The 17,039-nt window shown below is 46.6% G+C and overlaps 1 pseudogene across 1 annotated transcript; it reads right to left on the bottom strand.

Annotated features, from left to right (window-relative positions):
* Positions 1–1,700: 1,700 nt before the first annotated feature.
* LOC308605141 (proteasome activator complex subunit 1-like) lies at positions 1,701–2,728 on the bottom strand (annotated as a pseudogene). Its single transcript has one exon. The product of its transcript is annotated as a proteasome activator complex subunit 1-like (transcript).
* Between the last annotated feature and the right edge of the window lie 14,311 nt (positions 2,729–17,039).

The raw sequence follows: 17,039 nt of genomic DNA on the forward strand, positions 1-17,039 counted from the left end.
ATAAATGACAAGATTATTCAGAGTTGCTTGCTGTCTATCAAAAATTAACCATCCAATCAGGGAAGACTGTGACCAAATTTGGGAGAAAAGCGATGACATTGCAATTTGGTGACAGTGGCCGTGAGACTCACCAGGGCGCCCTAGCTTGCCATCGGAGCACACTGCTCCCCGAGGTCTACCCCCTGCCCTCTTCTCCTGCATGGCTTCCTGGGCAACCAGCTTCTCAGCTTCCTCAGGTCATAAGTCCTGCGCTAAACCACAGCGCCAGGCCACTCTCGCTGTCAAGCTTTGCCAGCCCACACATGACCCCTGTGCAGACCAACGCAGAGATGGCACCTTGGACCAGCGGCAGATGGAGATACATGTCTATGAATCTGGGGTTCCTGCAAACACAAGAACCAACAACAGCCCCCAAGAGAAAACACAAGTGAGAGTTACTTCCGAGGTGAGAATGGGTAGTTGGCAAGAGCCGTCCAATGACTGATGCTTGAAAAAAAGAGAGAAAAGGCCATGTTGCCAGCCAATCCCAGGAGGGAAGAAGCGCCATGGTGGCTGATGCCCACCCCGGGTCTCCCTCTGAGCGGCGTGGCCTTCTGTGTAAGGCGCCCCTCCCCAGCCCCTCCTCGACTCCCCGGGACAGGGAACCCCATCCACGCTCCTCTTCCTCTTCGTAGAGGCCAACGTTCAATGGATACCCAGCCTGTACCTGGCCCTGAGCTGGCCTGTCGCCTGGGCTGCCACCTGCACAGTCTCCTGCCATCCTCACCACCATCTCACAGAGAAGCGGAGCCCCTCATCTGCCTTCACAGAGGCAGAGACTCAGGATGTAAGTAACACGTCTGTGGTCACATGACTCCAAATCCATGTCAGAACCAGTAAAAACCCAATGGCTGCCTGACAGCAGAACTGCCTGCCCCCTTCTGAGCTCAGGCACTGAGGCTTCCTTGGCCCTCAGGCCGAATCTTCTGGTTACCAGCTGCCATCAGACACTTCAGCCACCAGGGACACCGTGCCCACCTTGAACGCAAGGGAAGTGTAAATACCCTTCTTCCTAGTCTTTATCCAGATAACCTCTTCGTCTCAACAATTCTCAGCCATTAGTTAAGTTGTACGCCTTCACAGAAATAAAAACATTCATAAAAAATTATCGACTTAATTTCCCACTTTGACCATTGGATAAAAAACATGTGAAATTCTAACATTTTTTGCATTCAAATGTACTCTTCTTAGGGGCAGGACAGGAATAAAGACGCAGACATAGAGAATGGACTTGAGGACACGGGGAGGGGGAAGGGTAAGCTGGGACGAAGTGAGAGAGTGGCATGGACATATATCCACTCCCAAATGTAAAATAGATAGCTAGTGGGAAGCAGCCGCATAGCACAGGGAGATCAGCTCGGTGCTTTGTGACCACCTAGAGGGGTGGGATAGGGAGGGTGGGAGGGAGGGAGACGCAAGAGGGAGGGGATATGGGGATATATGTATATGTACAGCTGATTCACTTTGTTATACAGCAGAAGCTAACACACCATTGTAAAGCAATTATACTCCAATAAAGATGTTAAAAAAAATGTACTCTTCTTTCTAGATGTTAATAATTACAAGCAGACAAACCTGAGTCCAAGTGTAACCTGAACAATAAAAGACCCGCCGCAGCTCCCTTTGGCTCGTCTGAAGCCGGTTAAGTTTATTAACCGGCTTTGATTTGCAGTCACCTTACAAACTCAGACCCTTACAAGGTACTGAAAATATTTGTTCTTATGTGCTTGGACACGTTTCTTCCTTTTTTTTTTTTTTTTTTTTTTTGTTGCACCATGGTATGACTTTATTTATTTTGCCTGGGAGGCAAGGTGAGGGAGAAATCTCAACAGACAGAGGGTGGGAAAAGTCTGGAGTCCCCTGTAAACGTCAGAAAGGTCTCTGCTGGACCCATCACAGAATAGGAGAGGAGGCCAATAGGTCACTCCCTTTGCCTCTCCCCTGGGCTCCTTGAGCTTCTCGAAGTTCTTCAGGATGATGTCACAGAACACAGTGTAAGCCTTGCGGGTCTCCATGACCATCAGCCGGATATCCCAGCACTCTGCCTCATCCAGCTGGTGCACCCGTTGCCCATAACCACCCACGTGGGGCTGCTTAGCTGCTTTGGTCATGGCATCAGAGCGCTCAGAGAAATATTTGGAGATTTGCGTGTGGAAGCCTTCCGGCTTGCTGTGAAGGGTGGTCGTCGGCTCGAACACCTCCTCCTGGACAGCCACTCCAAAACTGTTCCCATCCTCAACCCGAGGTATCTGCAGCAGCAGCCAGGTGGTGACCAACTTGAGCTTCTCAGTGACATCCTTGATCTCAGGCTTCAGGCGCTGCAGGGGCACCTTGTCATTGCAGTTCACTGGGCCACAAAGAGGACCTTTGTCTTCATCTTCCTCTTTCTTTTCATCCTTCTTCTTCTCCTGCTGTTTCTTCCGCTGCTCCTTTTCTTTCTCCTTGACTGGGTCAGGCCCTGGGATGTCCAGGGGGCCTTCAGATTGCCCAGGTTGGCTTCATTGAGAGCTGGCTCCTTCAAAAATGCATCCACTCAGAAATCTTCTTGGGGAAATAGCGGGTTCTCTGTCTTAGTACATAGGTCTTCACAGAACGCAGCCACCTTGGCTTGGGCTTCGGGCAGGACCCTGAGCGTGGCCATGGCCAGGGCGGGGGTCTAGCACCGCCCGCGGAGTCAGGACTGGGCACAGGGAAGGGAAGGAGAAAGCAGCACTCGCTCTCCTTCCCGCATGGCCGTCCTGGGGAGTCGGGGTTCTGGAGGAGGCGGGGGTGGGGGAGGCAGACCGGAGAGAGGCTAGGAGCCGAGGGGCGTGGGCAGGCGACCCAGCTGGGGCTCCCCCTAGAGCCCAAGAGGTGCGTGCCCGGCGCCCAGCCTCCCCGGCGCCGCCCGTCTTTCGACTCGGACACGTTTATTTCAGTCATAGTTTAGTACTGAAGTAAAGATGGAAGGAATTCCATTTGCCATTTTGGAATCTTGTTTCCAAGACTTGGAGGAAATTAGAATTCCAACATGATGAAAAGTTAACGTGTGTAGCCCAAACGGTACATATCGTGTGAAACTTGGAAAGGGAGAGAGAGCGTGCTATAAATGCATAATTAAATGTACTCCTCAGAAACTCACTTTCAAACTACAGGCAATGTTTCAATTTCACCAACAGTTTGGTCTTGTTCCGGGAGGGCAGGACAGGCCTCTGGAAATGCAATTCTAATCCTAGCCTTTCTGGAATCCTCTATCATCTGAACCTATAACCGGTCTTTACGTTGCTGTGCTTTGCTCGTGGGACCATATGAAGTTAATGCCAAAAGGAATGTAGCGTTTCATTAAAAACTGTGTTAAGCTGTCACTCTAGTATATGAGTAAAATCATTCAAGAAGCATAAAATGCAAGGACTAAAGAGACCTCAAAATCCACTTAACTCAGTCACCTCATGTTATAGGCAGAAACTGAAGCTGGGAGACAAGGGCTCATTCAAGGGGGCGCGGCCGACTTATCTCGTTGCTGATGGGGCGCCAGATGGTGGGGAAGCATGGGATTGGATGGGACCTGGAGACCCAGCTGTGGGTTATAACTCTTGCCGCTTCCTGGCTCTTGGGCTATTACCTCCCTGGGTCTCAGTGTTCTCATCTGTATAATGAAGATGTGATTTATTCTACAGACATTAAACAGAAAGCTGTACGTAAAATGCCTGGTTTATGGAGTAGACACATGGAAATGTTCTTTTTCCCTTTGAGAAAATGTTATTTCTAAAAGCATCTCGAGCTGGCAGATGTGATGGGACAATCTATCTCACGTCAGTCTTGCGTCATCCTCTTCCACTGACCAGCTGTATCGTGTGGTGCTGTCCTTCCTCGGGCAGCCCTAGGTGCTGTTACATAGGGTCACCACGGAAGGCATGATATTCCATGATAGGACCCAGTGATTGTTCCTGGAGGGCTGATCTCCTAGACGTACCCGAATATATGGGTTCCCCGAATGACAGCCCTTCTGGGCCCGTGGGTTGAAGACGTATGTGGCTTCTCCTGCTTGTTCAGGACTTATTAGTTGAGAATGCTCTTCTCTTTCCCAAATCCAGCTTCGCAACCTTTAACACTGACGACCTCCCACCTGCCGTAAACCTAGAGTTGCAGTGGAGATTTCCAGTACCCCTGGAGAGTAGCAGAATCTTCTGGTCTTTCTGTGAATTAAGGGCTCCTCATTCTCTAGATGCTCAAGGAAATGAAGAGCTTAAGTTTCCAAAATGCCAAAGATTTTTTAAACTTGTCTCCCCCTTGTTACAAGGAAATTTCTGTTCATCACAGAAAACTCCCCAATCCAGAGAAACATACAGAAGAAAGTGAAAATCATCCATATGCCTACCAACCAGAGATGATTACCAATTTTTTTCACATTTGGGAACATAATGTAATAGAGATTCTAACACACTTTCTTATTTTATATACGACGTAAGGCCAGCTTTTTCTATTGTCATTAAATATTCTTCTACAGTATCTTCTCTTAGTGGCTGTAGCATAACATATCCGTGTTTGGCGAGGCAGACACTAAAATAAAAGACATTTTCATGAAACCATGAGCAATCAAAGGAAAAATTAGTGCCCTTGTCTTGAATGGATTAACTATACAGTGGATCAATTAACCTGAGCAACCAGTTTTTGATATATCATGAAATTTGGGGCAGGGATGACATGCAATATTTCTGTTAAGTTTCAAATAATATCTGTTACATAACCTGATAGTACAATAGGCTAATATATAACTCAATCTAAAAAAGGCAGCCTCTTTTTATAATTAAGCAAACCAATAGAACAAAGGCACAGGAAGTACTTTAAAAATATATAATTATGGAAGACAAGAGCCATTTCAGAGAAAACAGGAAGAGTGTGCAGGCATGATTAGCCTAAGCATGGAGACAAGAAAGCCACCATGATGTGTGAGGTCTACTTCCTGTGGTCCAGGAATTGGTGCTTAGCTGGGGCGGGGATGGTGAGAGCAGGGATGGGGGCCACAAGCTGGCAGTCAGCATCCCCATCCTGCTGAATGACTCCCAGGCTCTTGTTCATCTCAAATACTTTTTTTTTTAATTGAAGTATAGTTGATTTACAATGTCGTGTTCACAGAGCACTGAGCTGAGCTCCCTGTGCTATACAGCAGGTCCCCACTAGCTTTCTGTTTTACACACGGTGGTGTATTTATGTCAAACCGAATCTCCCAATTCGTCCCACCCTCCCCTTCCCCCCGCCATGCCGTGTCCACGCGTCCATTCTCTATGTCTACGTCTCTATTCCTGCCCTACAAATAAGTTCATCTGTACCATTTTTCTAGTCCTAGATGTGGGGGAGGGTGGTAGGGAGGTCCAAGAGGGAGGGGATATAGGTATACATATAGCTGATTCACTTCATTGTACAGTAGAAACTAACACAACGTTGTAAAGCAATTTTACTCCAATAAAAAAAAAAAGAAAAGAACAATGTTGTGTTAATTTCTGCTGTACAGCAAAGTGATTCGTTGTACATATATATGCATTCATTTTTTAATATTCTTTTCCATTATCACAGGATATTGAATATAGTTTTCTGTGCTACACAGCAGGACCTTGTTGTTTATCCATGCTTGATGAATAGCTGGCATGTGGCAGGCACCTTGCCGGGCTTGGGGACACAGAGTTGCAGGGCTGACCTCTACTCTCCAGGACTCAGCTGTGGTGGGACAGGCAGGAAACAGACCCCGGGTAACATCGCCACCCTGGATGAAGGGTTTGGGGCTCGCAGGGGGCTTTCGGAGTAGGGACGTTCTCCCAGAAGTATGATCTGAACTGACACACAGAATGAGCTGCACAGCTGGACAAGCAGAAGGATGGCCAGCACCATCTGAGTCCCAGAGGAGGATGGAGGACAGCACCGATGCTGAATCTGGTCGTCAGGACCCCCCTTGCCACCTTCCCTGCGGCTCAGCCGTCCTCTTGGCCCCCATCCTCCCCCAAACATTCACAGTCACCATTCAGGAAGGGCTCACGGAGGCGGAGAATGGGACTCAGCTGACACCTGAGGGCCGATCTGGGTTGCACACACACCTGTTTGCAAATGTGGTCTAAACCCTCTCACCTAGAACAATTGCATGTTCCATTCGCTTCACTCTTTACTCTCAGAAAAGTCCCTGCTGATCTGGGTGGTGACGTCAGTGCTACAGCCACCCTGCAGCTGTAACTTGAGAGGCGCAACTGGCCAGGGCCCCTGCGGCCCCGGAGTCACAGGCGTGTGAGACGCCAGCCCTGCTGCTCCCCACGCTGTGGGATTTCTTTCTGAATGTTGCTATAGAACCAGCAGAGACAAAACACCTTCAGCAACAAGATCCCGCGCAGTTTACAGACAAAATATTACCTTAGCGATACCAAGACTGGCGCACGCAGACACACAGCAAAACAAAGCTTCTCTTCTTCACAATTTTGAAACTGACTGAAAAGTTTGAAATTGGAAAGCTTGTATTTTAATATGACAGGGTATTTTTTTTGTTGGTGTTGGCAGTGGTTTTTTTGTCTTGGAGACACCGTTTAGACCTGCCCTCTACAGACACTTTTGCTTGGATTTGTTGTCAGCCATCAACTCACCCCCAGCATCGATGACACGTATTCTTCCTCAGCTTTGTTTGCACTCCAGCCACGTGGCAAAGCCACTGACTACGTATCTAGGGCTGCACTGGGAACCACTGATCTGGAGGCTCTCTTCTGGGAAATGGGGGGATGTCACGCACCCCACGAAGTCTCCACACCTGTGCTCTCTACCAGGTAGCTCAGGAATGCAGGAATGGAGGCGGATCCTGAGAACAGTCGGGGTGGTGTATGTACGTGGCGGTCTACTGGTTGGTTTATCTCAGAACGAGGAGTTGTGCCCCTGATGTGATACATACAGCATTGCTTAGGTCGGAGGCGCCCAAATGAGGTGATGGCTTTGCCAAGATTCCTCTGTTCTTCTCGCCTCGCTTCCAAGAAATAGCTCTGCGGAGTAGGGAAGGCCCTAACCGGACTCAGCCCTCGGGGCTTCCGTTCCTCAGCTTTAGGAAGGACGCAGGCTTCCAGAGATCCCTCCTGGCTGTGATACTATGTGATGAGATGAGTTAGAACTGTTAGATGTTATTACGAATGGTTATACTGGTCCCCAGGCCTACTCTGCAACGTAACTGCCCCCAAAGGGCTTTGGAAATGGTCCCTTGAAGAATAATCCATGGAAGATCCCTGGAGTGACATAAGTACTACCAGAGTGTGAAGCACGGTCCTCGCCCGCTGCTCCCCCGGGTGCTGCGGGGATGTCCAAGCTGAGCTGGGGAACGGGTGCACTGGGAGAGAGCCACCTGGCATCCTGAGGGCTGCAGGGGGACGTCTGCGGGCCGGCCGGGCAGTGTCTGCAGCGGGGAGAGCTTCCCTCTCCTCCCCCGCCCCTGGGTCTGGCTAGTTCCTGCTGAGCCTTCAGGTGTGGCCCTAGACACCCGTCCTGCAGAACCCTTTTTCTGCGTAGCACTTACCATGTTGCTGGACTCATCCCTTTCTGCCAAGTCTCTTGGGGGTAGATCTGTTCCCCACTACATCCATCCCCTCCCTGGTACAGAGTTTGGCCCCTAGAGGACGGCCCGTGGCCTAGGGACCGGTCAGTGTCAGCCCTAGGCTCCGCCCGCTGGGGTGCTGGCTGAGGGGCACGGTCCAGGCAACCCCCCCAGCAGGACCCCACGGCCACGGAGGACGCAGGAAACACTGTTACCAAACGCCTGTGATTCGCTCTCATCCTGGGACGAGTCATCTCGAGGGAAAGAGAAACAGCCCCTGCTCCACTCGGCCCTGGGAACTGGGCAGAAACTGTTGGTTTTTCACTCCAGTCACTGAACTCCTAGTGGAGTCGGGGCTTGAAGCTTCCGAAGTGTGCTTGGGTGCCAGCCTGGCACTCAGATTCCTTGTGGACAGAGGGCCAAGAGCGGAGTCATGGGAACAGAATTGGCATCCACTCTCTACACTCCTGTCTCCCTGGAGAGGTTTTGTAGGGCTGCGAGGCAGGGACACGCCGAGAAAGTAAAGAGGAAGAAGCATGTGGCCTCAGGCTTCCCTGTAGAGCACAGTGCAGAGACGCTAAGCAATTCCAGTGCACGTCTTCACTTTAAGAAACAACATAAATAGACTGTGTTTTTAGTACAGTTCTATAGAAAAATGGACTGGAAAATACAGAGTGCCCATAACTAACCACCCGCACCCGGGCACTTTCCCCTGTTAATAACATCTTGCATTGATGTGGTCCGTTTGTGACAATGGATGAGCCAGTGTTGATACTTTGTTATTAACTGAAGTCCATAGTTTACATTAGGGTTCACTCACTGTGTTGTACATCCTACGGGTTTAGACAGATGTATCGTGGCATGTATGCACCGTATAGTATCATATGCAGGACAGTCTCGCTGCCCTAAAAGTCTTCTGCAGTCCACACATTCATCCCTCCTCCTCCCAAACCCCTGGGGACCACTGATCTTTTACCGTCTCCATCGTTTTGCCTCTTCCAGGATGTCACGTAGTTGGAATCATGCAGTGTGTAGCCTTTTCAGACTGGCTTCTTTCACTTAGCACCATGCATTTAAGATTCCTCCATGAAATTAACATATACACACTACTATATATGAAATAGATAACAAACAAGGACCTGCTGTATAGCACAGGGAACTCTACTCAATATTATGTAATAACCTGTAAGAGGAAAGAATCTGAAAAAGAATATATATATATTCATATATATATGAAACTGAATTGTGCTGTACACCTGAAACTTACATGATGTTGTAAATCAACTATACTTCAGTAATTTTTTTTTTTAAAGAAGTAGGGCTTCCCTGGTGGCGCAGTGATTGAGAGTCTGCCTGCCAATGCGGGGGACACGGGTTCATGCCCCGGTCCAGGAAGATCTCACATGCCGCGGAGCAGCTGGGCCCGTGAGCCATGGCCGCTGAGCCTGTGCGTCCGGAGCCTGTGCTCTGCAACAGGAGAGGCCACAGCGGTGAGAAGCCTGCGTACCACAAAAAAAAAAAAAAAAAAAAAAAAAAAAGAAGTAAACGTGAGAACTCTGGGCCAAAAAAAAAAAAAAAAAAAACCCTCCATGCCACTTTGTGGATTGATAGCTCATTTCTCTTAATCACCAAATAATACTCCATTGACTAAATGGACAAAGTCTGTTGATCTGTCTTCTCTTTTGAAATGAAGAAAATGACAATTTTGGAGGGAGGTAGAAAGAAAATGCTTTCTTCATCCATCAGGTTTTTTTTTCTTTTGTTTCTCTACTCTACTGCCTTGTACCAAAGTAATAAAATGCTTAAATGTAATGAAACTGGACGTTGGTGAACAGCGGGGTCACTAAAGTGTAAGCTTGTACGTCCCTGATTTGGTGGTAGGGCTGCCCCAAGGGTACATATAAATACTCCGTGACCTCACTTATTAAAAATAGAGCCATAGGCCAGGTCCCCACTGCCCTCTCACAGGATGGCCTGGAACACGGCCTCCAACTGCTGCATTGCATTCTCCAGAAATGCTCCAGGGTACAAGTCATTCGATGTGTTTCATTCACCACTCATCTCCCCAACTCTGCTAGACCTAAAGTTAGGCAGACACACTGAGTCCTTGATGGAATCTCCAGCACCAAGGTGTCCGGCCTGAGTCCTGGACAAGGCACACCGGCCAGACGCCTGCTGGATGATACCAAGCTTCCCTGCCTGACCTGCCAACACTGAGCCACTGGCCTTCTCCTGTCAGGTTTTCATTTCAAAGTATGCAATACTTTGTTCTGTAAAAGCCATTTGAATGCAATGCTTTTAGTGAGTGTCACTCAGATAACTCACAGGAAAACAAAACAGATCTCAAAACACGTGCAAATTCTAGCCTGAGTGTGGTCCTCCATCCCGTGCTTCAGAAAGAATCCAGCCTTTCCCATATTTGGGAAGGATGTGAATTATGTGTGGTGCCCGAGAGAAAGCACTGGTGGCTGAGTGCCCGCCCCGGGTGACTGATGGCCGTGAAACCCAAGACAGGACAAGGGAAGCCCAGCGTGGAGAGCAGGCTGGCAGGTGGGTCTCAGGACCCCCCGTGGGAACCGTAGGAAGAGGCAGCCCCTTCAATCCCCTTGGATCCGCTGGGAAAGCTCACCTGCCCTGTCCCTGCCTCCGGTCCATCCTCTGTCCACCCATCTTCCCTGGGCAGCTGCACATTCCTGAGCAGGGAGATCCTGGGCCAGCTGATATTTGACCAAAGGTTTATGCACATATGTGAATTTAGTGCAGCACATTTTATTATTTCTGAAGAAACCACTATGTTCTGTGGCGTTCCAAGGCATGGGAGTGCGTTACATACCATCTGCCCCAAATATTTGTTCATTTGGTTTCTTTGTAACTCCCTCTCTGGAAATCCTCTTGTTATTATAATACCCTTTCTGGAAAATCACCCATAGGACTTTAAACTTTGCTTACTTACTAGGTAATAAAATAAATAACTCTTGTTTATTTCCTCCCCATTTTATTTCCAGGATAAGAAAACATTTATTTCCTTAGTTAAGTCCCTTTCTTGGGGAATTCCATACTTAAAACCTTCATCAAATAGTTCAAACTTGTCTATTTTCTGATCTAAAAAATGGAACACTATTTTTTCTATCAACTTTCATTGCTTCTAAGAGAATCTATCAAGTTATCCTTAGCAATACATTTATTGTTTAGTTTTACGCAGAAAGAGCTGACTAAGTGACCAGCTTTTGTGCCAGCTTTAGCTGTTTTTAGAGATGCCTAGAATGAACTTTTCAGGCATCCTCTTTCTTCGTTTTTCACGCCTAAAGAAAATTTGAAATTCTTCATCCTATTGGGTCCCATGGTCCTATTAGCTTCTTATTTTAAAAGGTTAAGGGACCATCACAAGTGCCAGAGTGAAGGTGGCCGTGACCATGAAATGATAAGAGTTCATTACGAGAATATCAAAATAGCTGTCCCAGGAAAGGAAGGCAGGTGTGAACGTTATTGATTCCCTGAATCCAATGACATTTCCAAACAAGAAGTACATGTCAATTGTATAAGTCAAGGCTTCGGCCCACACAGTTTTGTTTTCTTTTAATTAAGGGGGAAAATGACCTTACCCCTCTGTAGGCGTTGCCCTCCGAGCATCTTAATTTACTGCCGTGAGAGCGAAGCTCATCTTACTTTGCTGGTGCATTTCCTCCCCTGATGTGTCTTTGGATAACACTTTTGGAGCGACCATATGCTCAGTGGACAATATCCACTTACTGCAGTGATTCCTTTTCTGCATGGAGTGTCTGGATAAATTCATTACATGCAGAAAGTGAGTTTTCCCAAGTATAGAAACCACAGTAATGCTATACCTCCACATTTCAATACTAACTAAAGAGTTTTGAAATTTTATTTCTCTTCACTGGTTTCTTCTCCACATTGGTGTTTCCGAATCCTAACATTGTTCTCATAAACAGAAACCAAACACGTGCAGAATCAGGCTCCCTTTCACATAACCCACCTGCCCTGCCCAGGGCAGTTCACCCGCCCAGGAATGCAGGGTCCCATTTCAGTATGTAGCTTAGGTTTTCCTTTTTATTTCAGGGAAGAGTGATTAAAGTTTAGTTTTCACCCTTTTTGTCATTGCTTTCTTCTTTAGGAAATTCTGTTATACTTATTCTGAAACTTCTTTGCCTATGGTCTAAATTTTTCCACTGTTTCTTGAATTCCTTCTTTTTGATTTTAAAACATTCCCTTCTTTTCACCTTCTATGAAGGCACTTTGTATTTCTCCTAATTTACATCTCATTTCTAAAATGATTTTTTCTCTTCTTCCCTTACGACTGGCACCACCTTCCCAAGATGCACTAATTCTGAGTTATGTCATTCTTTATTATCTTCTGTTATTTCCTTCACCTCATTTGGTTCATGTTCAAGTATCACGGGTTTTGTTTCTCGTAGGGTTTGTGGATGGCTGCGTCTTGCAGGCGTTGGCTATAGGAATGTCATTCTCTTCCTTATTCTTTGTCTGAGGATAACATTGTGTGGAATTATCCTGCGATCCTGTTCTGTGGCTCATTTTCACCGGAGGTGAGTTCTTCTGTTTTCAGGAGGGCGGAGAGGGGTTCCAAGAGCTTTTCTAGACTCCTCGCTCTCGAGCGCCCTCTTCAGTGGTTTTCACGACTGATCAGGGGGTCAGGGTGTGGCTGGTCCCTGCAGAGACTTCCTGGTTGTGCTCACCAGCCCCATCGCCCCCTCCCCGACTGGCTCTGCCCTGCTCACTTCTGACTGTATCCCCAGCAGCTTCTGTATGTTGGAGTCTGTCCTGGAAGGGAGCCTGGCTGGTCAGTTCGAGGGGGGACCCTTTCACTCACCCACAAATCAGAGTTTGCCAAGCTTCTCCTGTTTCCACAGCTGGAAGCTGACTCCCGTGCTTTCCAGGGAGTCGCAGGCTCTGTTTGCTCTGCTGTCCCCACATCCATGGGCTGCCTGTTGCCTCGCCCCGCCTCCTGCCAAGCCAGTTATGACTCCCCTGAAGTCTCGTGGCTGTCATGGGTCCTTCTCTGGCATTCTGAAGGCCATGGGGGTCTTATCACCTAGTTTTGTAGCAGATGCTCTTCCTGTCATCTCTGTTGTGCTGTCCTAGTCGTACTGTGAGTACTTACTGGGCAGTAGGTGGAAATTCAAGATGACTCAGAAACGCCACCACCTCTTCCAAAAGAATCGTTTTTAAAAGTTTTGAAATAGCATACCACTGGAATAAAAGGCTAAGGAATATTTTTCAGCCAGCTGCTAGTGTATTGGGGGAAATGGTAATCTATCAAAACAATAATACTCAATATAATATATTTTATTATTTGAAAGAGTCAAATCCTAAAACTATGTAGAGAATAGGCTGGAAAATTCAATATGGCATCTTGGCAAATTAAAGAGCTGCTTAAATAGGGCGCAAAACGTTTTCTTCCTCTTAACTTGTTTGGGATTTTTAAAATGGTTTTCATCACTGTTCAGAATATCAGTGAAGTCTCACTCCCACTGAGGATGTGTAAAGTGCCTAGTTGAAAAATCAGTGAAGTCAGGCTTCAGAGGCAAAGTAAGTATGCAAAAGAGCATCTGAGACCACACAGCCATACAACTGCACCCATACATTCACACACACACACACACACACGTGTATGCTCACGCTTGCACGCACATGCACATGCACACACACGAATCCACACGCATCACTTTATGATCTTCTCTTAAATCTAGACAACAAATATCCCTTTATGATACATATGGAGACCCCTCTGTTACTTGCCTTCATTCTATCAATAAGAGACCAATTAAGTTAATGCATCCCCTGGCAAGTCTTAATTCCTAGAAGATCATATTTTACTGAACTTCTTACATTCACTTTCATCTTTGCTAAGTTGGAATGAAAGTGAAATCCATCATGGATATTACAAGAAGGGCTGCTTTTGCAAAGGAAAGAATGTTCTCTCACTTTCAGTTTCCCCACAAATAGAGATGGTTCTTTGCTAGGGTAGGGACTTAAGATGCCACCTGCTAGAGACCATGGCAAGTGGTGTGCCCTTGAAGTTCAAGGACTCTTGTCTACTCCTATTCTACTTTCCATACCACCAGGGCGGGGACCTCATTCCCTGAGTCTCTGATGTATGGCGGGTCTTGGGCATTGATGCTTTGGTGTCGTAACTCTCCACAGGTGATTCTAATTACAGCCAGGGTTGAGAGTCACTGATATAGAACATAGACCAGGAGGATGAGGCTAAGAAAAATGATAGGCTTTAAACAGATTAGGAAGGAATATGAAAGTCTTTCCTAGAAATTTGGACCTTGGTCTATAGCGAATAGGGAGACGTTGCATTGTTTTTAATTAAGGGGATTATAGGACTACGTATTTCTTGACAGAAAAGAGGTCACAGTGGCCTGAGACTAGGGACAAGAATCCAGTCAAGGCCACTGCAGAGGTGACAGCAAGCGAGGACCTGCACTGCATTGGTACCTCAGAGGGAGGGAGAGTGGGCCACAGGGGGACCCTCTGAAATGATGCAATGTGGCTCTCAGAGAGGGAGGAGGTCTGGGGGCTCACTGGGCAGTTCTGACACCAGCTGGCTATTAAACAGAATTGCTAGGCTTTGGTTACTAACAGGAAAGAGGAAACGAGGAGGAATCAGAGTTGACCTGAGGGTGATTGCAGAGATGATGATGCCTCCTTCAAAAGCAGAGCGGATCCTGGGGCTGAGCTGGATTCTGCGGTGCTGGGGGCCGTGTGCCCGGCGGGGCTGGGAGGCCAAGCTCCACTTGGCAGATACAATTACAATCTGGAGTTCGAGGGAGAGCTCTGAGCTAGACACAGTCCAGGTTCAAGGATGTGTAAGTGACCACGGGAGCCACGTGGACGAATGAGGACATGCTAGAAGAATGGGTTGAGTTTCAAAAGAAGGGGCCTAAGAAGAGAGCCCTGGGGGATCAAAGTACAAGAAGGGGCGAGGAAGTAAACAAGCAAAGACATGAGAACCAACGTCCAGGGAGGCAGATGTGGGTCCGGAGGGCCAGCGCTGGAGATGCCCGGAGAAGAGGATGGGTGTCAGTGGCAGCCGTCTGCTCAGACCTGGATGCGCACAGAACACGACCTGGATCTGCACAAATGCAGGTCCGATCCTACATGTCTGGGGGCTGAGTCTACATTTCTCATGGGCTTCCGATTGCCATGGCAGCATAGTGATTTATTTAATATTTGATCTTTTCAGATCTATTGTGGGTACATTCAGTTCCACAAAATCACATGATAACTCCTTGTTGGGAGATAGAATTTTAGTTGTAATAACTCCTAGCACTGCATTTCTTAGGAAAAACCATGTAGAGCCATGTAAGTGTGAAAATGCTGAATTAAACAAAATCAATCATTTCTTTCCTGAAGACTTGCTTAGAGCCTTTGATATACCCATTTTCATTGTAAATCTCACAGAGGGGCTTCTGGTCTGCGTCATTTCCAAAGCTTCTTTGAAGACAAACCCCTTCGTGTAGAGTGAAAACTCTAAGGTATTAAGCAATCAACATTTTTCACAGGTAAGAATATGTGGGGTATCCTGAAATATATGAGATATAGATATATATAGAGAGAAAGATATATGCAATTCATACATGAATGGAATTTATATATGAGTGGAATTTTTCTATAAGTATATTACATATACTTATTACTTATGTAATATATATATAAAGAAATACCTACAGGAAATTTTACGAAAAGTGAAAAAATGCAAATGCAGACATTTCCAGGATGTAATTAAATGTAAGCGCTGATGACATAATCCTAAAATGATGTCTCCTCTAGACTGTGAGCTTATTATCATGTTATAAAGGTACAGATCACAGGTAAACCAAAGATGCGTTTATTGAACTGAAGGCTGTAAAGCTAGTAACATGGTGTCAATAAATATTTGTTGAGAAAATGGATTAATAAATGAATAAATTAAAATTAAAAGTTAGCTAGGGAAGATCAACATAAACTACTTAAAGCCTTATTAGTCAGGGTTCTCCAGAGGAACCAGCAGGATGGTTGGATGGATAGATGATAGATAGATGATAGATAGATAATAGATAGATAGATAAATAGAGATTTATTGTGAGGAATTGGCCAAGTAATTGTGGTGGTTGAGAAGTCCTACCATCTGCCATCTGCAAGCTGGAAACCCCAGGAGACCTCAGGTGTAATTCAGTCCAGGTCAAAAGGCTTGAGAACCAGGGGAGCAGGAATCCCAGTCTGAGGGCTGGAGACGGATATCCCCCAGCACACACAGGCGGGCAGGCAGGAAAGGGAGCAAAGTCCTCCCCCGTCCTGCACCTTTTATTCTATTGAGGCCCTCAGTGGATTGGATGATGCCCCCTCCCCTCCAACTAGGGGAGGGCAAGCTGCTTTACTGAGTCACCAATTCAAATGCTAATCTCATCTAGAAATGCGCTCCTCAGACCCACCCAGAAAGAACCATAATCCGGGCACCCCACCTCCAGTCGAGTTGACACATAAAATGACCCTTCACAGAAGAATCTGGTAGCATGTTGGTCTGTGAAGAAGTGATCTAACAAGATGGAAGAGTGTAGTGAAGAGGACAACTTAATCATTGTGAGTGACCTGGGATGTGGTCACAGTCTTGAAAGGCTACAGAGTTCAGATAATTCTGTGGAAACAGAGAGAAAAGAGCAAACACAGGGCTGATAAAAGTAAGTAGATCCACTTCGTTGCAGTAAGCATCATCTACTTCATATTTATAGCTTTGACTAGATGTGTTACTATTTGACACACTTTATATATACAATCACTTAATTTTCACCATAAGTTTGTAAGGTGATATGGTTACACCCCCTTTACCTGTGAGGAAACTGAGGCACATAGAGGTTATTTCAGTGTCACAACCTGTAAGTGATGAAGCCAAATTCATACTTTTAACCATCATGTCGTATGACCTCTGAACTAGATTTTACATTTTGGAAAGAAGAAGGAGATGGGATTGGATAATAAGGTGAGCCCAAGTAATGGATGGACTTGACAGTTAGGCAGAGGAAATAAAATATGGTTGTCCAGGTGGTATGGATCTATTATGATCTCTTAGGAACAGAGTGCCCTGATTACACCTTGATTCAGGAAGATAACTGTAGACACATGCAAGGTGATTGCAAGAGGAGAAAGGACCTGAGAATCAGCAGGAAACAATGGATTCAAGAGCTGGTCAGAGGGGATGTGATGGAAAGGAAATGTCTAACCTGTGGTCAATTTTGGGGGAAGAAATAATAGCCGTTGTTGGCAGAGAAAGAAGCAAATGAAAGAAGTGCAGATCAGACACTTGTGTCAAGGTTTCCAGCCTGGGTGTTGCGTTGATGAGAAGTCCAGTGCATTGTGTCTGTCATAAAACAGTTTTCTCCCCTGCTTTCCCAAAAGGGCTAAGGACGTGAAATATAATCAGGAGAACCGTCTAAGCTCCTTCTTGGTT

This window comes from Mesoplodon bidens (genome assembly GCF_964165515.1).
Source record: "Mesoplodon bidens genome assembly, chromosome: 17".
NCBI classification, from domain to species: domain Eukaryota; kingdom Metazoa; phylum Chordata; class Mammalia; order Artiodactyla; family Ziphiidae; genus Mesoplodon; species Mesoplodon bidens.